The sequence below is a fragment of the Heteronotia binoei genome, chromosome 7, assembly GCF_032191835.1.
Source record: "Heteronotia binoei isolate CCM8104 ecotype False Entrance Well chromosome 7, APGP_CSIRO_Hbin_v1, whole genome shotgun sequence".
NCBI classification, from domain to species: Eukaryota; Metazoa; Chordata; class Lepidosauria; order Squamata; family Gekkonidae; genus Heteronotia; species Heteronotia binoei.
In genome coordinates, this window is record NC_083229.1 from 13394341 (window position 1) to 13413105 (window position 18765).

General features: G+C 47.9%; 1 protein-coding gene across 1 annotated transcript in view; it reads left to right on the forward strand.

Annotated features, from left to right (window-relative positions):
- The first annotated feature begins 666 nt into the window (after positions 1-666).
- FAM135B (family with sequence similarity 135 member B) overlaps positions 667-18765 on the forward strand; it is a 209186-nt gene continuing 191087 nt past the window's right edge. The window contains exon 1 of the mRNA XM_060243091.1: positions 667-772. The gene's annotated coding sequence lies outside the window, so the exon portion shown is untranslated. The remainder of the gene's footprint in view (positions 773-18765) is intronic.

Below are 18765 nucleotides of genomic sequence, written 5' to 3' on the forward strand. Positions count from 1 at the left end.
AGGGGGACCCCGAGATTTTGACTGCCTAGGGGCCTCCACTGGATTTAATCCGGCACTGCCAGCTATCTGTGCGGTTGTGGATATTAAAACGTGCCTTTTAATCTCCTCTGCATAATTCTAGACTCTACAGAAGGATCTCGATTCTCCTGTCAACATGTTTTTGGGGGAGAGCGTGAGCTATACCCAGTCCTATCTCTCCAAGGTCCTTCCCCACCCACCCACCGCCCAAGGCCCTTTCTGTTCCAACAGCCGTTGCTCTTTCGACAGTCACTTTTTGTTTCTCGCACCTTCTTGAGAAATAGAATCGACATCAGCCGCTGGCCAGGGACTGCATCCCGGTAAACAAGCATTTGTCAAAAGGTCGGAAAGCACGACGAAGACTTCCAGTCTCCACCTCAGCCCGAGCCGGTCCTGCCTGCGAAAGAACCAGGAGTTCTAGCAGCTGTTGCGCTGGGTAGCACAGCCGAGTTCCGTAACCATGGCAACAGCATCAGCACCAGCAGCCTCCTCCCCCTTGCCTCTCGTACTCCTCCTTCTCCTCCTCCTCTCTGGCATCCTCAGTACTAGGAACAGCAGCGGGAGCAGCAGCCTTGGCAGAAGCTAGAGCTGGGTGGCACCGGTGGAGACCGAACCAGCTGCTTTCCAAAGCCCAGCTGTGCCAGCAGGATGAGCCGCAGTAACTGCTATGCTGTCGTCTTCCAGAGGATGGACAGATAGAAAAACAAGGGAGAGCGGAAGACGGTGCACTGCAGTGGAGCCCAGGAGACGGCAGGTAAAAGCCCCCCTGTTGTTTGCAAACTCTCTGCTTTTGATTGGCTCCATCCTGTGTTTGTGTCTTTCAGATTTATTGACTGGTCATTTCTGGGGGGAGGGAATTTCCCCCCCTCCCCAATACTTCCTGCTTTAAAAACAGGGTCTCTTCCCCCCCCCCTTTCCTTTTTCTCACGGTCATCACTGAGGGAAAATAGCCAGTGCATTCAGAAACAGACAGACGTCTCGGTTGCTTATGATATGAATTGTTGTGTATTTGTGTGTGTGTGTGTGTGTGTGCGATCAAGGGACACAATTTGTTGCAAAATGCAGCTCTCTGTGTAAGCGTCAGCATGACAAGCGGATGGCGGCTTTGAGCGGAGGTTGACATTGTGATGGGTAATTCCCTTCTGCTGTTTTGGTTTTTTTTTATAAAATAAAACAGGTCTGTGTCCTAGCCATAAATTAAATCCCTTTGACAAATCCTCTATGGAGATCTGTGCAGCGTGTTTGAGATGAATAATGTAGAAATCTCACCCCAAAGAGCGCGGTCTGGAGTGGAAAAATAAGAATGAGCTATCCTACAATTAAGGACATTGAGTTCATGACAGCACACAGTGCAGATCTTGTAAGGTGACACAGGTTGTGATAAAACTCGGGTGGTGAGTAACGCTGCATTTGAACAGGGTCTCGGGTAAGAGACCTGGGCAGGCTTTAGACAGGGTACTAGATCCCTATGGGTTCTTCCAAACTTAGGGGATCTACATCTTCTCCATCCCCTGAAGTTCCAGTTCTCCTGACATTTTAGATGTCTCCAAGCTGTTGGGATAAGGCTCTGCTCTCTCAGCGCATGTACCAGCTGTGCGCATTCATTCTAGCCTTCACAATGTTTTATGACTTTGTTAGTATGAGTCATCAATCAGCAAAGCCACGGCTTCAGAGACGGGGGTGGGTTACTCCAATTCAGTGGCTGGTTTAATTCTGTTTAGTTATATGAATGATACAACAAGAAAAAGAACAAGAGTTTGGTAGCAGCTCACAGACAAACCGAATTCGTGGTGGGAAAGGAGCTTTTGTGAGTCACCGCACGGTTCTTTAGATGCCTTTTGACACAAACTCTCACCATAGTTTGTGGGATTCGTGGATTGTACTCTGTGTGTGTGTGTGTGTTTTTTAATTCTCAGTTCCTTTGGTATAATGTTAAGTCTTCTGCATTTGGTGAGACAAGGTTAAGCCTGTTTATACCTGTGTGAGTTTCTTTACAAGGTTGATTGGGTTTCCATTTTTGTTGCTGTTGTTCAGTCGCACAGTCGAGTCTGACTCTTTGCGACCCCATGAACCAAGTCACGCCAGGCCCTCCTGTCTTCCACCATCCTCCAAAGTCCGCTCAAATTCCTGTTAGTTACATCAGTAACGCTGTCCAGCCATCTCATCTTTTGTCGTCCCCTTCTACTTTTGCCTTCTGTCTTTCCCAGCATCAGGGTCTTCTCCAGTGAGTGCTCCCTTCTCATTTGGTGGCCAAAGTATTTGAGCTTCAGCTTCAGCATCTGACCGTCCAGGGAACAATCAGGGTTGATTTCCCTTAGGACTGACAGATTTGATCTTCTTGCAGTCCATGGCTAAATATGGTGCCTTCCATGGGGACAGATCAAGATGGGTAGCTGTGTTAGTTTGTCTGCAGCAGCAGAAAAGAGTGAGAGTCTAGTCCAGGGGTGGCCAAACTGTGGCTTAGGAGCCATATGTGGCTCTTTCACACATATCATGTGGCTCTTGCAACGCCCACCACCCCAGCACCAGTGTTCCCTCTAAGCTGAGTTAGCATGAGCTAGCTCACAGATTGTAGCCTTCAGCTCACACATTTTTGTCTTAGCTCGGGAAGGATAACCCCAAAGCACACTAATTTATGCAGTAGCTCACCACTTCAAGGTCAGTAGCTCACAAAGCAGAATTTTTGCTCACAAGACTCTGCAGCTTAGAGGGAACATTGCCCAGCACCCAATTTAGAAAAAGCATTTCTCTCTTTAAATCATTTCTCCAAGCCAAGCCAGCAGCTTGAAAAATGCATTTAAGTTAAAGATGCTTTCTTTCCACCTCTCCCTCTTCCCTCCATCTATTTGCCTGTCCGCCTTACACCTCTTAAACATCTGGCATTCATGTTTTGGTGCTCTCAAACTTCTGATGTTTATTCTATGTGGCTCTTACAGTGAAGCATGTTTGGTCACCACTGTAGCACAATAAAAAGGTAAAGATAGTCCCCTGTGCAAGCACCAGTTGTTTCCGACTCTGGGGTGATGTTGCTTTCTCAATGTTTTCATGGCAGACTTTTTACAGAGTGGTTTGCCATTGCCTTCCCCAGTCATCTACACACACACACACACACACACACACACACCCGTCCCAGCATGCTGGGTACTCCTTTTACCGACCTCGGAAGGATGGAAGGCTGAGTTAACCTGAGCGGGCTACCTGAAACCAGCTTCTGTTGGGATCGAACTCAGGTCATGAGCAGAGAGTTCAGACTGCAGTACTGCAGCTTTACAACTCTGCCACAGGGCCCATGTAGCACAATACCCTGCCACAAATTTGGTTAGTCTGGACCTCCTGATGGCACGTGGGGTTTTTTGGCCACTGCGTGACACAAAGTGTTGGACTGGATGGGCCATTGGCCTGATCCAACATGACTTCTCTTATGTTCTTATGTCTGGGGCAATGATGCTCTGTATTCTTGGTGCTTGGGGGGCCACAATGGGAAGGTTTTTGTGGTTCTGGTCCCACTGATGGACCTCCTGATGGCACTTGGGTTTTTTTGGCCACTGCATGACACAGAGTGTTGGATTGGGCATTGGCCTGATCCAACATGGCTTCTTTTATGTTCTTACGACCCTCCGCACACCTTGACACCTATGTTTATTAGATATTCATCCTCTCCTTCCTACAGGAAGTTCAGAAGAATGCACATGGTTGTCCTTATTTAATTCTCACAACACCACTGTAAAGTTGGTTGGGCTAGGAGAGAAGAATTGGCCAAATTAGCAACTGTAACAAGAGGGTGGGTATTTGAACATCACCGTCTCTGATCCTTTCCCAGCACTACACCACATAGATCTTCTGTGTTACTGGGTCTTTGTTCTACCATCTTGATTAAAAGGGGGGGGGGGGAGGTACTGGGTTGGATCCCATGGATCTATTCTTCTAGTGGAGCTACTTTTCTCAAGCAGTATTATGGGACACAGCTGAAAGAAGAAAAGGAGGAGGAGAAGGAGGCTGGATTTATACCCAGCCCTTCACTACCCAAAGGAGTCTCAGACCGGCTTACAATCTCCTTTCCTTCCCAATAACAGACACCTTGTGAGCACTGTGACAGAAACTATTCTTGAGAGGAACAGTTCTGAGAGAACTCGTGACTGACTCAAGGTCACGTCAGCATAAGCAGGTTTGGGGACAGGAGAGCCTGTTTGGTGTCGTGAAGTGTGCGGACTCTTATCTGGGAGAACCGGGTTCGATTCCTCCACCTGCAGCTGCTGGAATGGCCTCGGGTCAGCCATAGCTCTCATAGGAGTTATCCTTGAAGTGGCAGTTGCTGCGAGAGCTCTCTCAGTCCAAACTACCTCACAGGGTGTCTGATGTGGGAAGGGGGAGGTAAAGGAGGTTGTGAGTGACCTCTCTGAGACTCTGAGGTTTGGGAGGGGGCTGTGGCTCAGTGGTAGAACATCTGCTAAATATACAGAAGATCCCAAGTCCAATCTTTGGCATCTCCAGTTAAAAGGACCAGGCGGTAGGTGATGAGAAAGACCATTGCCTGAGACACTGGAGAGCCACTGCCTGACAGAGCTGTAGAAGAAGCTCCCACTGGTCAGACCAGTCTCAGTTGCAGTCCCAAGGAAGGCACTCGACACAGATAGCAGGTTCAACAAACTGTATTGGGTTCAGGCAGGTATCAGAGTCAACAGGCAGTCCAGTAGTTATACACTTACACACAAGTAGAGCCAGGCAGAGGTACAACTACAGAGTCCAAGAGAATAGTCAATACACAGTCCACAGTCATCAGTCCAATAGCCATCCAACAGTATGCCACGCTAGTATCGTCCTTTCCTATCCCACAGTGAACTGGTCGCTGGCTACTGCATTTCTAGTGGCCTTAGCCAATCCCACTCCAAATTGGTTAAGTGGCTCACACCTGATGACAATATACCACCTGTAGTCAAGGATGACTCAATCTCTGGCAGTTTAGATAATTTATTTTAGATTAGATAGATAATTAGATAATTTTATTTATATCCCGCCCTCCCCGCCGGGGCAGGCTCAGGGCGGCTAACAGTAACAGTAACATTCCATTGTATAAAAACAAGGTTACATTCAACATTAAAATTCTAATAAATTTAAAATTAATTACAGTTATAAAAGTGCTAATGCTATTGCTATTTGTTCTTTATTATGATGGCGGTATCATTAGTACTTAATTTTCTACATCATCGAAAGCCAGTCGGAAGAGGAAAGTCTTGCAGGCCCTGCGGAATTGTTCAAGATCCCGCAGGGCCCGCATTTCCTCTGGAAGTTGGTTCCATAAGCTCGGGGCCACAGAGGAGAAGGCCCGATTGCGGGTGCATTGCAACTTCACCTCTCTTGGTCCGGGGATAGTCAGCAAGTTTTTTCCAGCTGACCTCAGTGCTCTCTGGGGTTCATATAGGGAGAGACGGTCCCTGAGGTAGACAGGTCCTCGACCATATAGGGCTTTAAAGGTAATGACCAGCACTTTGTAACGAACCCGGTATATAACTGGCAGCCAGTGCAGCTCGCGCAGCCCAGGCTGTATGTGCTCCCATTTAGGGAGCCCCAACAGTAGCCTGGCCGCTGCGTTCTGCACCAGCTGCAGCTTCCGGGTTCGGTACAGAGGCAGCCCCATGTAGAGGGCATTACAGTAATCCAGTCTCGAGGTGACCGTTGCGTGAAGTACCGTTGCCAGATCTTGGCGCTCTAGGAAGGGAGCCAACTGCCTTGCCCGCCTCAGGTGGAAGAAGGCTGACTTGGCAGTGGCTGCAATCTGGGCCTCCATTGATAATGAAGGCTCCAGTAAAACTCCCAGACTCCTAACCCGGTGCGCCGCTTTCAGCGGCGCCCCGTCGAAGACCGGAAGAGGTGTTTCCCCTTCCCGGGCGCCCCGACCCAGACAAAGGACTTCTGTCTTCGCTGGGTTCAATTTCAGCCCGCTCCTCCTCAACCACATTGCCATATCCTGCAGGGCCCGGTCTAGATTCTCAGGGACGCAGTCAGGCCGGCCGTCCATTAGCAGATAGAGTTGGGTGTCATCTGCATATTGATGGCACCCAAGTCCGTATCTCCTGGCAATCTGGGCAAGAGGGCGCATGTAGATATTGAATAATATTGGTGAGAGAACTGCCCCCTGAGGCACTCCACAGTCCAGTGTGCGCCTCCGGGACCGCTCGCCACCAATTGCCACCCTTTGTCCCCGATCCTCGAGGAAGGAGGAGAGCCATTGTAAGGCAGACCCCCTCACCCCTATATCGGCGAGGCGGCGGGTCAGTAGCCGATGGTCGACCGTGTCGAACGCGGCCGACAGGTCTAAAAACATCAGCACCGCCACACCGCCCCGATCCAGATGCCGTTGGAGATCGTCTACCAGGGCGACCAGTACTGTCTCCGTCCCATAGCCCGGGCGAAAGCCGGACTGGCAAGGGTCTAGGATGGAAGCGTCATCCAGAAAGCTCTGCAACTGCGACGCCACTGCCCTCTCAATTATTTTACCTAAAAACGGTAAATTAGAGACCGGTCGGTAGTTTGCCAATTCGGCCGGATCTGCTGTAGTTTTTTTCAGGAGGGGTCGGACCAAAGCCTCTTTCAGGGATGATGGAAAACGCCCCTCTGAGAGGGATCTATTTATGATGTCCCGTAAAGGACATTCAAGCTCCCTCAGGCAAGATTTAATTAGCCAGGAGGGGCATGGGTCCAGATCGCAAGTTGTAGGGCGCGCAGAGGAGAGGATTCCGTCAACTTCCTCCAGGCTGAGCGGGTCGAAATGATCCAGAGTTAAATCAGAAGACAGGCAAGGGGCCTCGGGCTCATGTACTGTATCTAAGGTGATGGGCAGGTCCTGGCGGAGCGACGTGATTTTGTCTGCAAAAAATTTCGCAAAAGCCTCACAGCCTATTTCTAATTCTCTTACGTTTGGTCTGCCTTGGGGCAGAGTAGTTAAGTGTCCAATTATTTTGAATAATTGTGCCGGGCGCGAATTTGCAGACGCAATCTTGGCCGCAAAGTACTTCTTCTTTGCGGCCTTGACTGCCATCTCATACGACCTCATAAGCGTTCTGTAGGATGTTCTCGCCGCTTCGCCACGAGTGCGCCGCCACTGCCTCTCTAGTCGTCGGAGTCCTTGTTTCAACCGGCGTAGCTCCAGGGTATACCAAGGAGCCAGCCTTGAACGAGGGCGCAGAGGACGTCGGGGTGCGATCTCGTTGATTGCCCCAGATAGCCGGTCTTGCCAGGCATCAACCAGGGCGTCAAGGGAATCACAAGGGGGCCAAGGATCCCAAAGAGCCGTTTGGAACCGTTCCGGGTCCATCAGGCTCCGCGGGCGAGCCAAAATAGGCTCTCCGCCCTTACAGGGTTGTGGTAGCGTCTCCATACGAGCCTTGAGGGCTAAGTGATCCGACCATGGTATCGCCTCCGTTGCGATTTCGTTCACTTTAATCCCGGCCGCAAAGATCAGATCTAATGTGTGCCCCGCCTGATGCGTGGGAGTCGTAACAAATTGGGAGAGTCCTAGTGTCGCCATGGAAGACACTAGGTCCATCGCCTGAGTGGAAGCCGCGTCATCGGCGTGGACATTGAAGTCGCCCAGGACCAGAAGCCCCGGGCACTCCAACGCCCAGCCGGACACCGCCTCCATCAGGGATGGTAAGGCGCTGGCCGGTGCGTTAGGCGGACGGTACACCAGCCAGATCGCCAACCTCTCCCCGACATCCAACGCAAGGCCGACACATTCAACACCATCGATCTTTGGGGCCGGGAGGGCCCTGAAGGAGTAAGCCTCCCGTATGAATATCGCCACCCCCGCCCCCCCCGCCCGCTAATCCGCGACTGGTGGAAGACCGAGTAACCTGGGGGGGTCATCTGGGAGAGTGCCATTGTCTCTCCCTCTTGAACCCAGGTCTCGGTCACGCAAGCCAGGTCTGCATCCTGCCGAAGCAGGAAGTCCTTAATGGTCTCGATCTTATTGTTTATAGACCTGGCATTGCATAACACCAGTGTCGGACGCGGGCAATTTCTCTTGGTCCCCCTACTTGTCACCGTTGGGATGGGAACTAGACTAGAAGGGGGCCGAGCACTGTTTTGTCTCTGTCTCCTTCTCTCATATATCCGTCCATTCCCACCGTCGTATCTTCCCCTCCCCAGGAGCACTGGAATCCCCTGACCAGTCATCCCGAGCCTATTCTTTGATGGTTATGTTAGATTCAGCTGGCTAATTTACAAGCACAGCACAGATCCCCAGCACAGATCCCCAGCCCACCCCCGTCCTCAGTTCCTAACTGTCCAGATCACCAAAACTTTCCTAATTGATCAGTAGATAGATAATTCTTACTTAGCACAGTACTGAAAACCTAATTCTTAAATTTAAAGTGCTAACATGCGTAAGTAATCAATAAATTAGTTAATCCTATATGCATTTAAAATACACAATAATTCTTACTTAGCACAGTACTAAAAACCTAATTCCTGAATTTAAAGTGCTAACATGCATGAATAATCAATAAATTATTAATCCTATATGCATTTAAATACATAAAAGTACAAAATAATAATCCAATTTCAAATCAATTCAAATTCCTAATCCAATTTCTAATCAAATTAAATTAGTTCATCGTTGGTAAAATCTAATAGGTGATCAATAGTTAGTTAGGCAGTATAAATGAAGTTAAGGGGGTGGGGTAGGGTATAGTTCTTAAAGTGCTGTTAGTTGGTGTAAAAGTTTTTTTGAAAAACGAATGTCCAGGTTTTAGGCGTCTTCGGGGCTTCGTGGCCGCTTTAAAGTGCAGGTGCTGTTCCCTGATAGAGAGACAGTTTTTGGGTGCTGTTCTTAATGCAATGTTTTGAGGCATGGGTGGGAGAGCTTCTTGGCTGATGGCCGTGCCTCGGGTGAGGGGCAGGGGGTGGAAGAACACGGGAGCGGGGGGGGCAAGAGGGGAGCAAGGAGGAAAAACAAGAAGAGGAAAGGGGGCGGGAACAGAGACCGGGGTGCCTGTCGAGACCTATGTCCCGGAGACAACCCACTCCTCCGCTCGCTCACACCCTCTCAGCTCCGTCGCCCTCCACAGCCACCCCACTCGCTCGACTCACCCCTCTCCCTCCTCGTTGTAACAGTTCCGTGCCAGTTCCAGTTCTCCAGTTCTCCTTAAAGGAATAGGACACTGTCACTGCCAATCTGAGGAGACAGTACTGACCTGGATGGAGCGAGGGTCTGATTCAATATACGGCAGACTCATGAGTTCATGTGAAACTGTTTTACCTTTGTCTGCCTCTGCACCGTGACCCGGGACATCCTTTATGGTCTCCAGGATTTGTTTGTTTTGTAGCAGGAACTCCTTTGCATATTAGGCCACACACCCCTGATGTAGCCAATCCTCCAAGAGCTTGGAATTCTAGCAAGAGCTCCTTTGCATATTAGGCCACACACCCCTGACGTAGCCAATCCTCCAAGAGCTTGGAATTCTAGCAAGAGCTCCTTTGCATATTAGGCCACACACCCCTGACGTAGCCAATCCTCCAAGAGCTTGGAATTCTAGCAAGAGCTCCTTTGCATATTAGGCCACACACCCCTGATGCAGCCAATCCTCCAAGAGCTTGGAATTCTAGCAAGAGCTCCTTTGCATATTAGGCCACACACACCCTGATGTAGCCAATCCTCCAAGAGTTTACAGGGCTCTCAGTACAGGGCCTACTGGAAGCTCCAAGAGGATTGGCTACATCAGGGGGGCGTGACCTAATATGCAAAGGATTTCCTGCTACAAAAAAAAAAAAAAGCCCTGATTGTCTCCCATCCAAATACTAACCAGGTCATATAATCATAGACTTGGAAGGACCTCCAGGGTCATTTAGTCCAAGCCCCTGCACAATGCAGGGAATTCACAAATATCTCCCCCTAAATTCACAGGATCAGCATTGCTGTCAGATGGCCATCTAGCTGCTGTATAAAAACCTCCAAGGAAGGAGAGCCCGCCACCTCCTGAGGAAACCTGTTCCCCTGAGGAACAACTCTGAGTGTCAAGTCGTTCTTCCTAATGTTGAACTGGAAACTCTTCTGATATAATTTCAACCCGTTGGTCCTGGCCCGACTTTCTGGGGCCACAGAAAACAATTCTGCATCATCCTCTATAGGACAGCCCTTCAAGTACTTGAAGATGGCAATCCTATCACCTCTCAGCCACCTCCTCTCCAGGCTAAACATAGCCAGCTCCTTCAACCTTCCGTCATAGGTCAAATGCTTCCAGATCAGAGCAGTCAAAAGTATATCTGATTCTTAAAATGAAGATGTTTTTGTGGTCAACATAAATTCAGGATGGTTTCATATCCCTTGTCCTTTCTGCTTCCCCAGCCCAGCTCCTATTTCGATTTTATTTCTCCTCTGTGCTGGTTAAGCCCATTTTTTTTTTTTTAATTCTCAAATCACTTTTTTTTCTGTGTCCCTACGCTCTTTTTTTCCCTCGAAAAGGTATGTATTTTCCAAGCATCAGTTGCACAACGATCAACCAGCCTTAACCATTGTACAGATAAACAACATTTATCTTACCTACATGCTGGGTATAAAAATGATACGTATGCTGACAATATAAATTAATCTACAAAAAAAAAAAAGCTGAAAAGCAGAGATCTGGAACTGTTGACAAAAATATAAAGTTAAATCTGGGCCTCATTTTGGGCAGGAGCTCACAGGAGGTCCAGAACCTTTAAATTTTATTGTGCTCTTTCTTTCTTTCTCCTTCCTCAAAAAAAAAAAAAAAAAAAAACAACCTGCTTCTGGGCTCCATTGTTCAAACCCCCTGTGAGAATTTTGCTGAACTCTAAGACTTGACAAATTTTCTAATACTGTATTTTTCCCCACACAAAAAAAGGGTGAAAAAATAACCAAAACTTTTGGGGCAGGCAGATGTAAATCTTCCTCATGCCACTGTAGAAGAATATAAGAAGATATTGGATTTATATCCTGCTCTCCACTCCGAAGAGTCTCAGAGCGGCTCACAGTCTCCTTTACCTTCCTCCCCCACAACAGACACCCTGTGTGGTGGGTGGGGCTGAGAGGGCTCTCACAGCAGCTGCCCTTTCAAGGACAACCTCTGCCAGAGCTATGGCTGACCCAAGGCCATGCTAGCAGGTCCAAGTGGAGGAGTGGGGAATCAACCCCGGTTCTCCCAGATAAGAGTCTGCACACTTAACCACTACACCAAACTGGCTCTCCACATAGGAGTAAGTAATAGGACCACATAGGAGTAAGTAATTTATAAAGTATGATGGGAGTGAGATTTTATCATGATGATTATAATTCAAGAAGCATTTTAAGGTAGATGCTGAGCTGAATTTAGTTTACCTTCCAGTGATGTCAGGACTGCGTGGCGCATGCAAGTGTTATGCAAATGAGTTGTGCTAACGAGCTCCGGCACCTCTTGTTCTATGAAACCTCTTTTTCTATGGAGCCAAAAAGAAGTAGAATGGGAAACAGTTTGCTCATCCTTTTCATTTCCTCCTTCCTTGGAGGTTTTTAAACAGAGGCTAGATGGCCATCTGACAGCGATGAAGATCCTGTGAATTTGGGGTAGGTATTTGTGCAGGGGGTTGGACTAGATGACCCTGGAGGTACCTTCCAACTCTATGATTCTATGATTAATATACCTGTATCTGTATGCCCCATGGTGCAGAGTAGCTGCAATACTGCAGTCGGAGCCCTCTGCTCACAACCGGAGTTCGATCCCAGCAAAAGCTGGTTTAGGTAGCCGGCTCCAGTTTGACTTAGCTTTCCATCTTTCCGAGGTTGGTAAAATGTGTACCCAGCTTGCTGGGGGGAAAGTGTAGATGATTGGGAAGGCACTGGCAAACCACCCCGCGAAAAGTCTGCTGTGAAAACGTTGTGAAAACAACGTCACCCCAGAGTCGAAAACGACTGGTGCTTGCACCTTTACCTTTTTATCCATTTATAAGATTCCTTTTTTAAAAAGAAATAAAAATCCCTTTTATTATAAGGATTTGCTGTAGTGCATAAAAGCTGTTCATTATGCCGTGTGTAATATTCCAACCATAGGGCTTTGCCATATCAGTTCTAACAGCTGACCCCTTATTTGGAGGGAGAGAATATCCTCTGTTCATCCACTCCTCTATCACTGAACCTCTCTAAACCTCTTGTCTGATTTCTTGACCTCTCCTTAGGCCTGGAGAAATACATTGGAATACTGTGGATATATAGCTATACTTGATGAGAGTGGGTTTAGCATATGCAGGGGTGGAATTCTAGCAGTAGCTCCTTTGCATATTAGGCCACACCTCCCTGATGTAGCCATATATTATTGTTTCAAATAGGGGTGAAAAATCCAAATGCTGCTTAGACGTTTCTTAGACTATCCAGCCTCCTGATCATTCTTTTGTTTCCTGTTCCTCCTCATTAGTAAAATCCGGAGTGTAGAAAAAATGGTTTCTGATTTTGGCTATGTGCCTCAAGCTGAACAAAGTCCAGTGGAAATAGGACCAGAAGACAAAAAAAAAACCCAAACCCTTAATTTCTTGCTAGGTTGGCATTCTATAGGACATAATCCATTGAGTTCTTTCGCACTAGTGCCATTGAAATGAAAGCAAGTCAGGAGTCCAGTAGAAGAAGAAGATTTTGGATTTATATCCCACCCTATACTCTGAATCTCAGAACCTCAATCTCCTCTACCTCCCCCCCCCCGCCCCCACAACAACACCCTGTGAGGTTGGTGGGGTTGAGAGTGCTTTTATAGCAGCTGCCCTTTCAAGGACAGCTTCTATGAAAGCTATGGCTGACCCAAGACCATCTCAACAGGTGCAAGTGGAGGAGTGGGGAATCAAACCCGGTTCTCCTAGATAAGAGTCTGCGCACTTATCCACTACACCAAACTGGCTCTCAAGCACTTTTAAGACCAACCAAGTTTTATTGAGAATGTAAGCTTTTGTGTGCATGCATACGTCATCAGACAATGGAATGGGGTACAGTCAGCAAAGCTACTTTTAGCTGTGGTTAAGGATGCAAAGTGATAATAAGTTAGAATCCTAATGGCAAACCAGTGAAATTAACAAACTGAAAGAACATTTGGTTTGGATAGCATTTGCGTGGGAAACCAATAAAACAGTAACATCTCAGAATGGAAGAATGAGGCAATAAATGTTGTCTGTTGATAGGTCTATTGCTTGCAAGTCTGGGTTAAACTGAGAACATGCCTTTCCCAGAGGTGTTTCTGTCCACCTAATTTACTTTTGAACATGTAACATACATTATAAACATCATTCTCGTTTGCCATTAGGAAAAAAAAAAGAATATATTAAAATACAGTGGAAGATGGGTTTAGTATATATAATGAGATAAACAGGCGATATCCCTTATTTGAGTATGTCAATTAAAAATATTATTCTGGTACACTATTATAAAAGAGAAATGCATTGGAATACTGTGGATATATAGCTATACTTGGTGAAAGTGGGTTTAGCATATGCAGAGGTGGAATTCTAGCAGGAGCTCCTTTGCATATTAGGCCACACCTCCCCTGATGTAGCCAATCCTCTAAGAGCTTACTAAAAAGAGCCTTGTAAGCTCTTGGAGGATTGGCTACAGCAGGGGTGTGTGGCCTAATATGCAAAGGAGCTCCAGCTAGAATTCCATCCCTGAGCATATGTAATGAGATAAAAAACCCAATATCCCTGCTCAGTCCCAGGGAGGTACCCACCTGGATCTATCTAAAAGAAAGTCCGCAAGAGTGCTCAAGTCCTGTAGCACAGCCCCATTTCGGTAAGGTTTGGTTTGGGAAACTTCCTCTTGGGTTGGACTCTTTGTTTTAAAAAGCATCTTGCTTAGTTATTCTTCCTGTTTAATCAAGAAGACTTCTCACGGGGAGCTCGCTATAGTGATAAAACGGCAAGAAAATAAAATACACTAAACCCTGCCTCCAGTTCATGGTGGTGGAACGTGTTGCGAAGTTGCCGCCAACTTATGGTGATTCCGTGGCGTTGTCAAAACGATAGATGAACAGAGGTGGTTTGAAGAACAAGAGTTGTTTTTATATCCTGCTTTTCGCTACCCAAAAGAATTTCAGAGCCTCTTACAATTGGCTTTCCTTCCTCTCCCCACAACAGACGCCCTGTGAAGTATGCAAGGCTGAGACAGCTCTGAGAGAACCATGACAGATCTAAGATCATTCCACCCATGTAGAGGAGTGGGGGATTCAAACCTGGTGCTTCACATTAGAGTCTGCTGCTCTTAACCACTATATAGGCTTGCTAATCCCCAGGTCCCAGCGGGGGTTCTTCCGCTTTCCCAGGTTTCTTCCCGCCCCCAGTCAGCTGGCCGCCAGGGGGAAGCCCCTCCCCCACAGCCACCATGTGACTTTCCCCCTCCGGAGGCTTCAGTCTCCGATTGAAAGGCTTCCTCTTGGGATGGTGTGTCTGTGTTACTTTGAAGAAGTTGGCAGCAACTGTGAGTAGAGAGGTCAATCCTTCGCTTCAGAGTTGCCAGAAAAGGGGGAGGGAAACATCTGCTGGTCACTTCATTTTTCCCTATGTGGAGATCGATTCTCATAGGGTATAATGGGGAATTGATCTGGAGGTTTCGGGGGCTCTGGGGGAGCTGTTTTTTGTGGTAGAGGCACCAAATTTTCAGTATAGTATCTAGTGCCTCTCCCCAAAGCACCTCCCCAAGTTTCAAAACGATTGGACCAGGGGGTCCAATTCTATGAGCCCCAAAAGAAGGTGCCCTTATCCTTCATTATTTCCTATGGAAGGAAGACATTTAAAAAGGTGTGCTGTCCCTTTAAATGTGATGGCTAGAACTCCCCGGGAGTTCAATTATGCTTGTCACACCCTTGTCCCTGGCTCCACTCCCAATGTCTCCTGGCTCCACCCCTAAAGTCCCCAGATATTTCTTGAATTGGACTTGCCAACTCTACCACTATAGCACACTGGCGCTTGCCATTGCCTGCCTCTGTGTTAGCAAGCCTGGGCTTCTTTGGTGGTCTCCGATTCCAAGTACTAACCTGCTTAGCTTCTGAGATGTCACAAGGTCAGGCTAGGCTTGGCCATTTGTGCATTCCCTGCATTGTGCAGGGGGTTGGACTAGATGACCCTGGAGATCCCTTCCAGCTCTATGATTCGATGATCCCTGTGGCCATTGCAGCAAATTCCACATTCCAATCACTCTTTGCGTAAAGAAGAATGTCCTTTTGTCTGTCCCGAATCTACTGCCCGTCAGCTTCCTTGGTTGCACTGGAGTTCTAGTATTCTTGCAATGGTGGACTTGCAATAAAAATAACACAACTGTATGGTAATAACACCAGTTATCACATAAAGCCCCAGTGGCTGGGGGCAAAGGATGATGAAAGGGAGAAGAAAGACATGCCGGTAGGAAGGAACAATACCAGTTTGGTGTAGTGGTGAAGTGTGCGGACTCTTATCTGGGAGAACTGGGTTTGATTCCCCACTCCTCCACTTACACCTGCTAGCATGGCCTTGGGTCAGCCATAGCTCTGGCAGAGGTTGTCCTTGAAAGGGCAGCTGCTGTGAGAGCCCTCTCCAGCCCCACCCACCTCACAGGGTGTCTCTTGTGGGGGAGGAAGGTAAAGGAGATTGTGAGCCGCTCTGAGACTCTTCGGAGTGGAGGGCGGGATATAAATCCAATATCTTCTTCTACCCAGAAAAGATAAGGGAAGGGTCTTTTATGTATGGACCAACACACATGCACCATGAATCCAATTCTGTGATTCTACGAAAGGCATGCAAATCAAAAACGTTCACCTGTTGTTCCAGTTCCCTCACCACAATGGCATCCATGTTATGGGCTCACACTCCCTTCTCATTCTCTGTCCCTCCCCCTATGTGGTGGAATTTGTTGTGTGTCTTGCATAACGTTGCTGGCATTGTGACGTATGGCAGCCTTAAAATGATTTCCGCAGCGCTCTAACGCAGGAAGATACGTGCGTTGTGTGCCAAAAAGTCGCTTCTGATTTGTGGCCTGCTTTCTACATAGGGGCAGAAAAATCCCCTCGTCGCAGATTGCTTCTCTTCAAGGGCGGGCATCTTTGACTGAGGGCTCTGGGCTCCCTCCCTCCCAAGTTCCCAACAAAACATCTTAAAGGGAAAGCAGGATTACAACAGTGCAGGAGAGTTCCTGGACATGATAAATCACAGGCAGCCTCCTCATACCTTTTTATACATTATGGGAAGAGTCCTGCCGGATCATAAAATCTGCACGTTAGGATCTGCAAACAGTGAGAAGTCTCATGGACCGAGAGTACAAGTGCTGGGTGCACGAAATATTATTCCAAATTCTTGCTGCGCCTTTGTTGGCTCGTGGCTGGTGGGAGGAAGAAATGCAGAGACCGTGAGGCAGAATTATTTGGGGGGCGCAAAGCGTCCCTTTGAAGTGATGTCAGCAGGCTCAGAACTATTTTGTGTGTGCGCGCACGCGTTTGCTTAGCAAATACAGGGCCATGCAGTAGGGTTGCCAAGTCCAATTTAAGAAATATCTGGGGACTTTGGGGGTGGAGACAGGAGACATTAGGGGTGGAGCCAGGATCAAGGCTGTGACAAGCATAATTGAACTCCAAAGGGAGTTCTGGCCATCACATTTAAAGGGACGGCACACCTTTTCAATGCCTTCCTTCCATAGGAAATAATGAAGGACAGGGGTACCTTCTTTTGGGGCTCATAGAATTGGACCCCCTGGTCCAATCGTTTTGGAACTTGGGGGATATTTTGGGGAGAGGCACTAGATGCTGTACTGAAAATTTGGTGCCTCTACCTCAAAAAACAGCCCCCACAGAGCCCCAGATACCCGCGGATCTCCATAGGGAATAATAGTGTGTCCAGCAGACATTTCCCTCCCCTCCTCCCGCTTTCTGATGACCCTGAAGCGGGGGGGGGAGGGCCTCCAAACCAGGGGATCCCCTGCCCCCACCTGGGGATTGGCAACCCTACCGTGCAGTCAATGAAACCTGAGGGATTCGGGGATGTATTCTTCCTGAAGAATACATTTCTGAATCCTTGCGTCCTGAAGATTACGTTCCTGAATTCTTCATGTCAAGAAGATAAATCTGTTCTTCAAGGATCGGCCTTGAATTCAGCAGGAGCTCACAGGAGCACAGTTCCTGAACCTTTCTGAGGGCTCCCCCTCTTCCTCCCCACCTTCAGCGTCCATTGAATAGTAGGGGCAGCTGCATAACAATCCCTGGATTAGAAGAGTAGGCAGCCAGCCAGCCAACAGGGGCTTTGCCACGCCCTCAGCAGCCCTCATTAACCCCTGGAGAAGCCTGTGCCACCCTTTCTCCACTTCTTATGTGATTTTGGGCAGCGGATGGCTTGCTGGCCTTTTGACTGTGGTGGTGGGGTGGCCAAGGAGAGCCCCTGATGAGTGAGGCCTGCTGGGCCAGGCTGGATGTCTAGCCAGACTGAGCAGGCCTCACTTGCCCAGAGCTCTCCTGTTTTGCTTCTGGTTGCTTTTGACTGGAGGGGGGCGGCATATGCTATTCTACAAAATGACCCCTGGATATACTGTACTTAAAAGATGAGCTGCTAGCTGGGCATTTCTGGTGCAATCCTAAAAAGAGACACACTCTGTAGTCCATTGCAGTCAATGAGTTTAGAAGGGTGTACTGCTGTTTGGGATTGGATGGCTATAAAATGGATCCTTTACTCAGTGGTGCCCTGCTCATCTCAACCCCCTGTTTACCTAGGGTTGCCAAGTCCTCTTCATCCCCTGGTGGGGGAAATTCGCGTGCGCGACAAAATGACATCACCTGGAAGTGACATAATCAAAATGGTGGCGCCCGTGCGAGGCCACTCTAGGAGTTACTGGGAAAATGCTATGGTTTTTCCAAACGCTCTAGCCATTTGGGAGGTTAAAACTCTATGGTACTTATTGTGGGCCGGTGGGTTGAGAACCTCCCAGGCGGGAGATTCCCCGCCCGGACCGGGGGCTTGGCAGCCCTGTGTTTACCTGACCGAATGCTGTTCTACCTTGTTATGCCTTTAATATATTGTTCTCATTTCATGCTCGACAATCTCTGATCACTCCACTGGCTTTCTCGTCTTGCCCTCTGATGCTATTGTGTGGGAATGAAAGGACAGAGTCGCTGTTCATTTCAGTGCTTTGGGACATGGTTTCCCTTCCTTCCTTGCACCCCGGTCAAAGCACATGCTCTCAGCAGCCTCAAACGATTATTCTGTTCATTCTCCGTATTAAATACGTCTGTTTGCATGCTTCTTTCCGATCCTCCTTTGTTTGGGCGAAAGGTGGGATACAGCTGTTTTAATTGATGCCATGCTAATGAATTAAAAAAATGCACTGCACATAGAAAACTAGAGTATTAGAAACCGGGTAAGCGAAGGCTTTCCCCCAAATATGTTAATGTGGCAGTAGAGCATTCCTCCTCCTTCTCTTCTTTCTCCTGGGACTCACTGCTGCAGGAAGTGGTGGCAGCGAAAAGCATTTTTGTTGTTCATTCTCATATGTTCATGTCCTTACTCCTTGATCTAAGCAGCAGGAAAGACATGATAAAAAATGAAATTTAACTGTAACCATTAGCCAACTATCATCATTTGGCATATAGAAAAATGCAGTCTGACTTAAAAGGGGAATTATAGATATCCTGGTTTTGTTTTGTTTGTTGAAGCCAGTTTGGTGTAGTGGTTGAGCCAGTTTGGTGCAGTGGTTAAGTGCGCTGACTCTTATCTGGTTAGTAGAGCTGGTTAGTAGATAGTTTATTGTTACAGTCAGTGACCAGCTTGTAC